Here is a 10,690-nt window from a genome sequence, read left to right on the forward strand (position 1 = left end):
ACATGCGTTTCTTTGTCAAGACAAGCAGTTGCTTGCTACGTGTGAAAGCACTGTTAGAACTGAGATCAGTGTTGCTTTTCTCACTACAAGCTTTACCTTGAAAGATAATCGCGTTCTTTCGAAAGTTCATTAATTTCACGACAGCTTTAGTAAAAAACGCACATGCGTTTCTTTGTCAAGACAAGCAGTTGTTTGCTACGTGTGAAAGCACTGTTAGAACTGAGATCAGTGTTGCTTTTCTCAGTAGTAGCTTTACTTTGAAAGATACTCTCGTTCTTTCAAAAGTTTATTAATTTCACGAAAGCTTTAGTAAGTAACGCAAATGCGTTTCTTTGTCAAGATAAGCAGTTGTTTTCTATGTGTGAAAGCACTGTTAGAACTGAGATCAGTGTTGCTTTTCTCACTACAAGCTTTACTTTGAAAGATAATCGCGTTCTTTCGAAAGTTTATTAATTTCACGAAAGCTTTAGTAAGAAAAGCACATGCGTTTCTTTGTCAAGACAAGCAGTTGTTTGCTACGTGTGAAAGCACTGTTAGAACTGAGATCAGTGTTCTTTTTCTCAGTACAACTTTACCTTGAAAGATAATCGCGTTCTTTTAAAAGTTTATTAATTTCACGAAACCTTTAGTAAGAAACGCACATGCGTTTCTTTGTCAAGACAAGCAGTTGTTTGCTACGTGTGAAAGCACTGTTAGAACTGAGATCAGTGTTGCTTTTCTCAGTACAAGCTTTCCTTTGAAAGATAATCACGTTCTTTCGAAAGTTTATTAATTTCACGAAAGCTTTAGTAAGAAACGCACATGCGTTTCTTTGTCAAGATAAGCAGTTGTTTGCTATGTGTGAAAGCACTGTTAGAACTGAGATCAGTGTTGCTTTTCTCAGTACAAGCTTTCCTTTGAAAGATAATCGCGTTCTTTCGAAAGTTTATTAATTTCAGGAAAGCTTTAGTTAGTAACGCACATGCGTTTCTTTATCAAGATAAGCAGTTGTTTTCTATGTGTGAACGCACTGTTAGAACTGAGATCAGTGTTGCTTTTCTCACTACAAGCTTTACTTTGAAAGATAATCGCGTTCTTTCGAAAGTTTATTAATTTCACGAGAGCTTTAGTAAGAAACGCACATGCGTTTCTTTGTCAAGACAAGCAGTTGTTTGCTACGTGTGAAAGCACTGTTAGAACTGAGATCAGTGTTCCTTTTCTCAGAACAACTTTACCTTGAAAGATAATCGCGTTCTTTTGAAAGTTTATTAATTTCATGAAAGCTTTAGTAAGAAACGCACATGCGTTTCTTTGTCAAGACAAGCAGTTGTTTGCTACGTGTGAAAGCACTGTTAGAACTGAGATCAGTGTTGCTTTTCTCAGTACAAGCTTTACTTTGAAAGATAATCGCGTTCTTTTGAAAGTTTATTAATTTCACGAAAGCTTTCGTAAGAAACGCACATGCGTTTCTTTGTCAAGACAAGCAGTTGCTTGCTACGTGTGAAAGCACTGTTAGAACTGAGATCAGTGTTGCTTTTCTCACTACAAGCTTTACCTTGAAAGATAATCGCGTTCTTTCGAAAGTTCATTAATTTCACGACAGCTTTAGTAAAAAACGCACATGCGTTTCTTTGTCAAGACAAGCAGTTGTTTGCTACGTGTGAAAGCACTGTTAGAACTGAGATCAGTGTTGCTTTTCTCAGTAGTAGCTTTACTTTGAAAGATACTCTCGTTCTTTCAAAAGTTTATTAATTTCACGAAAGCTTTAGTAAGTAACGCAAATGCGTTTCTTTGTCAAGATAAGCAGTTGTTTTCTATGTGTGAAAGCACTGTTAGAACTGAGATCAGTGTTGCTTTTCTCACTACAAGCTTTACTTTGAAAGATAATCGCGTTCTTTCGAAAGTTTATTAATTTCACGAAAGCTTTAGTAAGAAAAGCACATGCGTTTCTTTGTCAAGACAAGCAGTTGTTTGCTACGTGTGAAAGCACTGTTAGAACTGAGATCAGTGTTCTTTTTCTCAGTACAACTTTACCTTGAAAGATAATCGCGTTCTTTTAAAAGTTTATTAATTTCACGAAACCTTTAGTAAGAAACGCACATGCGTTTCTTTGTCAAGACAAGCAGTTGTTTGCTACGTGTGAAAGCACTGTTAGAACTGAGATCAGTGTTGCTTTTCTCAGTACAAGCTTTCCTTTGAAAGATAATCACGTTCTTTCGAAAGTTTATTAATTTCACGAAAGCTTTAGTAAGAAACGCACATGCGTTTCTTTGTCAAGATAAGCAGTTGTTTGCTATGTGTGAAAGCACTGTTAGAACTGAGATCAGTGTTGCTTTTCTCAGTACAAGCTTTCCTTTGAAAGATAATCGCGTTCTTTCGAAAGTTTATTAATTTCAGGAAAGCTTTAGTTAGTAACGCACATGCGTTTCTTTATCAAGATAAGCAGTTGTTTTCTATGTGTGAACGCACTGTTAGAACTGAGATCAGTGTTGCTTTTCTCACTACAAGCTTTACTTTGAAAGATAATCGCGTTCTTTCGAAAGTTTATTAATTTCACGAGAGCTTTAGTAAGAAACGCACATGCGTTTCTTTGTCAAGACAAGCAGTTGTTTGCTACGTGTGAAAGCACTGTTAGAACTGAGATCAGTGTTCCTTTTCTCAGAACAACTTTACCTTGAAAGATAATCGCGTTCTTTTGAAAGTTTATTAATTTCATGAAAGCTTTAGTAAGAAACGCACATGCGTTTCTTTGTCAAGACAAGCAGTTGTTTGCTACGTGTGAAAGCACTGTTAGAACTGAGATCAGTGTTGCTTTTCTCAGTACAAGCTTTACTTTGAAAGATAATCGCGTTCTTTTGAAAGTTTATTAATTTCACGAAAGCTTTAGTAAGAAACACACATGCGTTTCTTTGTAAAGACAAGCAGTTGTTTGCTACGTGTGAAAGCACTGTTAGAACTGAGATCAGTGTTGCTTTTCTCAGTACAAGCTTTACTTTGAAAGATAATCGCGTTCTTTTGAAAGTTTATTAATTTCACGAAAGCTTTAGTAAGAAACGCACATGCGTTTCTTTGTCAAGACAAGCAGTTGTTTGCTACTTTTGAAAGCACTGTTAGAACTGAGATCAGTGTTGCTTTTCTCAGTACAAGCTTTACTTTGAAAGATAATCGCGTTGTTTTGAAAGTTTATTAATTTCAAGAAAGCTTTAGTAAGAAACGCTCATGCGTTACTTTGTCAAGACAAGCAGTTGTTTGCTACGTGTGAAAGCACTGTTAGAACTGAGATCAGTGTTGCTTTTCTCAGTACAAGCTTTACTTTGAAAGATAATCGCGTTCTTTTGAAACTTTATGAATTTCACGAGCTTTAGTAAGAAACGCTCATGCATTTCTTTGCAAAGACAAGCAGTTGTTTGCTACGTGTGAAAGCACTGTTAGAACTGAGATCAGTGTTGCTTTTCTCAGTACAAGCTTTACTTTGAAAGATAATCGCGTTCTTTTGAAAGTTTATTAATTTCATGAAAGCTTTAGTAAGAAACGCACATGCGTTTCTTTGTCAAGACAAGCAGTTGTTTGCTACGTGTGAAAGCACTGTTAGAACTGAGATCAGGTTTAATTTTCTCAGTACAAGCTTTATTTTGAAAGATAATCGCGTCCTTTTGAAACTTTATGAATTTCACGAGCTTTAGTAAGAAACGCACATGCGTTTCTTTGTAAAGACAAGCAGTTGTTTGCTACGTGTGAAAGCACTGTTAGAACTGAGATCAGTGTTGCTTTTCTCAGTACAAGCTTTACTTTGAAAGATAATCGCGTTCTTTTGAAAGTTTATTAATTTCACGAAAGCTTTAGTAAGAAACGCACATGCGTTTCTTTGTAAAGACAAGCAGTTGTTTGCTACGTGTGAAAGCACTGTTAGAACTGAGATCAGTGTTGCTTTTCTCAGTACAAGCTTTACTTTGAAAGATAATCGCGTTCTTTTGAAAGTTTATTAATTTCACGAAAGCTTTAGTAAGAAACGCACATGCGTTTCTTTGTAAAGACAAGCAGTTGTTTGCTACGTGTGAAAGCACTGTTAGAACTGAGATCAGTGTTGCTTTTCTCAGTACAAGCTTTACTTTGAAAGATAATCGCGTTCTTTTGAAACTTTATTAATTTCACGAAAGCTTTAATAAGAAACGCACATGCGTTTCTTTGTCAAGACAAGCAGTTGTTTGCTATTTGTGAAAGCACTGTTAGAACTGAGATCAGGTTTAATTTTCTCAGTACAAGCTTTACTTTGAAAGATAATCGCGTCCTTTTGAAACTTTATGAATTTCACGAGCTTTAGGAAGAAACGCACATGCGTTTCTTTGTCAAGACAAGCAGTTGTTTGCTACGTGTGAAAGCACTGTTAGAACTGAGATCAGTGTTGCTTTTCTCAGTACAAGCTTTACTTTGAAAGATAATCGCGTTCTTTTGAAAGTTTATTAATTTCACGAAAGCTTTAGTAAGAAACGCACATGCGTTTCTTTGTAAAGACAAGCAGTTGTTTGCTACGTGTGAAAGCACTGTTAGAACTGAGATCAGTGTTGCTTTTCTCAGTACAAGCTTTACTTTGAAAGATAATCGCGTTCTTTGAAAGTTTATTAATTTCACGAAGCTTTAGTAAGAAACGCACATGCGTTTCTTTGTCAAAACAAGCAGTTGTTTGCTACGTGTGAAAGCACTGTTAGAACTGAGATCAGTGTTGCTTTTCTCAGTACAAGCTTTACTTTGAAAGATAATCGCATTCTTTTGAAAGTTTATTAATTTCACGAAAGCTTTAGTAAGAAACGCACATGCGTTTCTTTGTAAAGATAAGCAGTTGTTTGCTACTTGTGAAAGCACTGTTAGAACTGAGATCAGTGTTGCTTTTCTCAGTACAAGCTTTACTTTGAAAGATAATCGCGTTCTTTTGAAAGTTTATTAATTTCACGAAAGCTTTAGTAAGAAACGCACATGCGTTTCTTTGTCAAGACAAGCAGTTGTTTGCTACGTGTGAAAGCACTGTTAGAAGTGAGATCAGGTTTAATTTTCTCAGTACAAGCTTTATTTTGAAAGATAATCGCGTCCTTTTGAAACTTTATGAATTTCACGAGCTTTAGTAAGAAACGCACATGCGTTTCTTTGTCAAGACAAGCAGTTGTTTGCTACGTGTGAAAGCACTGTTAGAACTGAGATCAGTGTTGCTTTTCTCAGTACAAGCTTTACTTTGAAAGATAATCGCGTTCTTTTGAAAGTTTATTAATTTCACGAAAGCTTTAGTAAGAAACGCACATGCGTTTCTTTGTAAAGACAAGCAGTTGTTTGCTACGTGTGAAAGCACTGTTAGAATTGAGATCAGTGTTGCTTTTCTCAGTACAAGCTTTACTTTGAAAGATAATCGCGTTCTTTTGAAACTTTATTAATTTCACGAAAGCTTTAGTAAGAAACGCACATGCGTTTCTTTGTCAAGACAAGCAGTTATTTGCTACGTGTGAAAGCACTGTTAGAACTGAGATCAGGTTTAATTTTCTCAGTACAAGCTTTATTTTGAAAGATAATCGCGTCCTTTTGAAACTTTATGAATTTCACGAGCTTTAGTAAAAAACGCACATGCGTTTCTTTGTCAAGACAAGCAGTTGTTTGCTACGTGTGAAAGCACTGTTAGAACTGAGATCAGTGTTGCTTTTCTGAGTACAAGCTTTACTTTGAAAGATAATCGCCTTCTTTTGAAAGTTTATTAATTTCACGAAAGCTTTAGGAAGAAACGCACATGCGTTTCTTTGTCAAGACAAGAAGTTGTTTGCTACGTGTGAAAGCACTGTTAGAACTGAGATCAGTGTTGCTTTTCTCAGTACAAGCTTTACTTTGAAAGATAATCGCGTTCTTTTGAAAGTTTATTAATTTCACGAAAGCTTTAGTAAGAAACGCACATGCGTTTCTTTGTAAAGACAAGCAGTTGTTTGCTACGTGTGAAAGCACTGTTAGAACTGAGATCAGTGTTGCTTTTCTCAGTACAAGCTTTACTTTGAAAGATAATCGCATTCTTTTGAAAGTTTATTAATTTCACGAAAGCTTTAGTAAGAAATGCTCATGCGTTTCTTTGTCAAGACAAGCAGTTGTTTGCTACGTGTGAAAGCACTGTTAGAACTGAGATCAGTGTTGCTTTTCTCAGTACAAGCTTTACTTTGAAAGATAATCGCGTTCTTTTGAAAGTTTATTAATTTCACGAAAGCTTTAGTAAGAAACGCACTTGCGTTTCTTTGTCAAGACAAGCAGTTGTTTGCTACGTGTGAAAGCACTGTTAGAACTGAGATCAGTGTTGCTTTTCTCAGTACAAGCTTTACTTTGAAAGATAATCGCGTTCTTTTGAAACTTTATTAATTTCACGAAAGCTTTAATAAGAAACGCACATGCGTTTCTTTGTCAAGACAAGCAGTTGTTTGCTATGTGTGAAAGCACTGTTAGAACTGAGATCAGGTTTAATTTTCTCAGTACAAGCTTTATTTTGAAAGATAATCGCGTCCTTTTGAAACTTTATGAATTTCACGAGCTTTAGTAAGAAACGCACATGCGTTTCTTTGTAAAGACAAGCAGTTGTTTGCTACGTGTGAAAGCACTGTTAGAACTTAGATCAGTGTTGCTTTTCTCAGTACAAGCTTTACTTTGAAAGATAATCGCGTTCTTTCGGAAGTTTATTAATTTCACGAAAGCTTTAGTAAGAAACGCTCATGCGTTTCTTTGTCAGGACAAGCAGTTGTTTGCTACGTGTGAAAGCACTGTTAGAACTGAGATCAGTGTTGCTTTTCTCACTACAAGCTTTACTTTGAAAGATAATCGCGTTCTTTCGGAAGTTTAGTAATTTCACGAAAGCTTTAGTAAGAAACGCACATGCGTTTCTTTGTCAAGACAAGCAGTTGCTTGCTACGTGTGAAAGCACTGTTAGAACTGAGATCAGTGTTGCTTTTCTCAGTAGTAGCTTTACTTTGAAAGATACTCTCGTTCTTTTGAAAGTTTATTAATTATACGAGAGCTTTAGTAAGAAACGCACATGAGTTTCTTTGTCAAGACAAGCAGTTGTTTGCTACGTGTGAAAGCACTGTTAGAACTGAGATCAGTGTTGCTTTTCTAAGTACAAGCTTTACTTTGAAAGATAATCGCGTTCTTTGAAAGTTTATTAATTTCATGAAAGCTTTAGTAAGAAACGCACATGCGTTTCTTTGTCAAGAGAAGCAGTTGTTTGCTACGTGTGAAAGCACTGTAGGAACTGAGATCAGTGTTGCTTTTCTCAGTACAAGCTTTCCTTTGAAAGATAATCGCGTTCTTTCGAAAGTTTATTAATTTCACGAAAGCTTTAGTAAGAAACGCACATGCGTTTCTTTGTCAAGACAAGCAGTTGTTTGCTACGTGTGAAAGCACTGTTAGAACTGAGATCAGTGTTCCTTTTCTCAGTAGAACTTTACCTTGAAAGATAATCGCGTTCTTTTGAAAGTTTATTAATTTCACGAAAGCTTTAGTAAGAAACGCACATGCGTTTCTTTGTCAAGACAAGCAGTTGTTTGCTACGTGTGAAAGCACTGTTAGAACTGAGATCAGTGTTGCTTTTCTCAGTACAAGCTTTCCTTTGAAAGATAATCGCGTTCTTTCGAAAGTTTATTAATTTCACGAAAGCTTTAGTAAGAAACGCACATGCGTTTTTTTGTCAAGATAAGCAGTTGTTTGCTACGTGTGAAAGCACTGTTAGAACTGAGATCAGTGTTGCTTTTCTCAGTACAAGCTTTCCTTTGAAAGATAATCGCGTTCTTTCGAAAGTTTATTTATTTCAGGAAAGCTTTAGTTAGTAACGCACATGCGTTTCTTTATCAAGATAAGCAGTTGTTTTCTATGTGTGAACGCACTGTTAGAACTGAGATCAGTGTTGCTTTTCTCACTACAAGCTTTACTTTGAAAGATAATCGCGTTCTTTTGAAAGTTTATTAATTTCACGAAAGCTTTAGTAAGAAACGCACATGCGTTTCTTTGTCAAGACAAGCAGTTGTTTGCTACGTGTGAAAGCACTGTTAGAACTGAGATCAGTGTTCCTTTTCTCAGTAGAACTTTACCTTGAAAGATAATCGCGTTCTTTTGAAAGTTTATTAATTTCACGAAAGCTTTAGTAAGAAACGCACATGCGTTTCTTTGTCAAGACAAGCAGTTGTTTGCTACGTGTGAAAGCACTGTTAGAACTATGATCAGTGTTGCTTTTCTCAGTACAAGCTTTCCTTTGAAAGATAATCACGTTCTTTTGAAAGTTTATTAATTTCACGAAAGCTTTAGTAAGTAACGCACATGCGTTTCTTTGTCATGATAAGCAGTTGTTTTCTATGTGTGAACGCACTGTTAGAACTGAGATCAGTGTTGCTTTTCTCACTACAAGCTTTACTTTGAAAGATAATCGCGTTCTTTCGAAAGTTTATTAATTTCACGAGAGCTTTAGTAAGAAACGCACATGCGTTTCTTTGTCAAGACAAGCAGTTGTTTGCTACGTGTGAAAGCACTGTTTGAACTGAGATCAGTGTTCCTTTTCTCAGTACAACTTTACCTTGAAAGATAATCGCGTTCTTTTGAAAGTTTATTAATTTCATGAAAGCTTTAGTAAGAAACGCACATGCGTTTCTTTGTCAAGACAAGCAGTTTTTTGCTACGTGTGAAAGCACTGTTAGAACTGAGATCAGTGTTGCTTTTCTCAGTACAAGCTTTCCTTTGAAAGATAATTGCGTTCTTTCGAAAGTTTATTAATTTCAAGAAAGCTTTAGTAAGCAACGCACATGCGTTTCTTTGTCAAGATAAGCAGTTGTTTTCTATGTGTGAACGCACTGTTAGAACTGAGATCAGTGTTGCTTTTCTCACTACAAGCTTTACTTTGAAAGATAATCGCGTTCTTTTGAAAGTTTATTAATTTCACGAAAGCTTTATTAAGAAACGCACATGCGTTTCTTTGTCAAGACAAGCAGTTGTTTGCTACGTGTGAAAGCACTGTTAGAACTGAGATCAGTGTTCCTTTTCTCAGTACAACTTTACCTTGAAAGATAATCGCGTTCTTTTTAAAGTTTATTAATTTCACGAAAGCTTTAATAAGAAACGCACATGCGTTTCTTTGTCAAGACAAGCAGTTGTTTGCTACGTGTGAAAGCACTGTTAGAACTATGATCAGTGTTGCTTTTCTCAGTACAAGCTTTCCTTTGAAAGATAATCGCGTTCTTTTGAAAGTTTATTAATTTCACGAAAGCTTTCGTAAGAAACGCACATGCGTTTCTTTGTCAAGACAAGCAGTTGCTTGCTACGTGTGAAAGCACTGTTAGAACTGAGATCAGTGTTGCTTTTCTCACTACAAGCTTTACTTTGAAAGATAATCGCGTTCTTTCGAAAGTTTATTAATTTCACGAAAGCTTTAGTAAGAAAAGCACATGCGTTTCTTTGTCAAGACAAGCAGTTGTTTGCTACGTGTGAAAGCACTGTTAGAACTGAGATCAGTGTTCTTTTTCTCAGTACAACTTTACCTTGAAAGATAATCGCGTTCTTTTAAAAGTTTATTAATTTCACGAAACCTTTAGTAAGAAACGCACATGCGTTTCTTTGTCAAGACAAGCAGTTGTTTGCTACGTGTGAAAGCACTGTTAGAACTGAGATCAGTGTTGCTTTTCTCAGTACAAGCTTTCCTTTGAAAGATAATCACGTTCTTTCGAAAGTTTATTAATTTCACGAAAGCTTTAGTAAGAAACGCACATGCGTTTCTTTGTCAAGATAAGCAGTTGTTTGCTATGTGTGAAAGCACTGTTAGAACTGAGATCAGTGTTGCTTTTCTCAGTACAAGCTTTCCTTTGAAAGATATTCGCGTTCTTTCGAAAGTTTATTAATTTCAGGAAAGCTTTAGTTAGTAACGCACATGCGTTTCTTTATCAAGATAAGCAGTTGTTTTCTATGTGTGAACGCACTGTTAGAACTGAGATCAGTGTTGCTTTTCTCACTACAAGCTTTACTTTGAAAGATAATCGCGTTCTTTCGAAAGTTTATTAATTTCACGAGAGCTTTAGTAAGAAACGCACATGCGTTTCTTTGTCAAGACAAGCAGTTGTTTGCTACGTGTGAAAGCACTGTTAGAACTGAGATCAGTGTTCCTTTTCTCAGTACAACTTTACCTTGAAAGATAATCGCGTTCTTTTGAAAGTTTATTAATTTCATGAAAGCTTTAGTAAGAAACGCACATGCGTTTCTTTGTCAAGACAAGCAGTTTTTTGCTACGTGTGAAAGCACTGTTAGAACTGAGATCAGTGTTGCTTTTCTCAGTACAAGCTTTCCTTTGAAAGATAATTGCGTTCTTTCGAAAGTTTATTAATTTCAAGAAAGCTTTAGTAAGCAACGCACATGCGTTTCTTTGTCAAGATAAGCAGTTGTTTTCTATGTGTGAACGCACTGTTAGAACTGAGATCAGTGTTGCTTTTCTCACTACAAGCTTTACTTTGAAAGATAATCGCGTTCTTTCGAAAGTTTATTAATTTCACGAGAGCTTTAGTAAGAAACGCACATGCGTTTCTTTGTCAAGACAAGCAGTTGTTTGCTACGTGTGAAAGCACTGTTAGAACTGAGATCAGTGTTCCTTTTCTCAGTACAACTTTACCTTGAAAGATAATCGCGTTCTTTTGAAAGTTTATTAATTTCATGAAAGCTTTAGTAAGAA

This window comes from Chionomys nivalis, chromosome 18 (assembly GCF_950005125.1).
Source record: "Chionomys nivalis chromosome 18, mChiNiv1.1, whole genome shotgun sequence".
Classification (NCBI taxonomy): Eukaryota; Metazoa; Chordata; class Mammalia; order Rodentia; family Cricetidae; genus Chionomys; species Chionomys nivalis.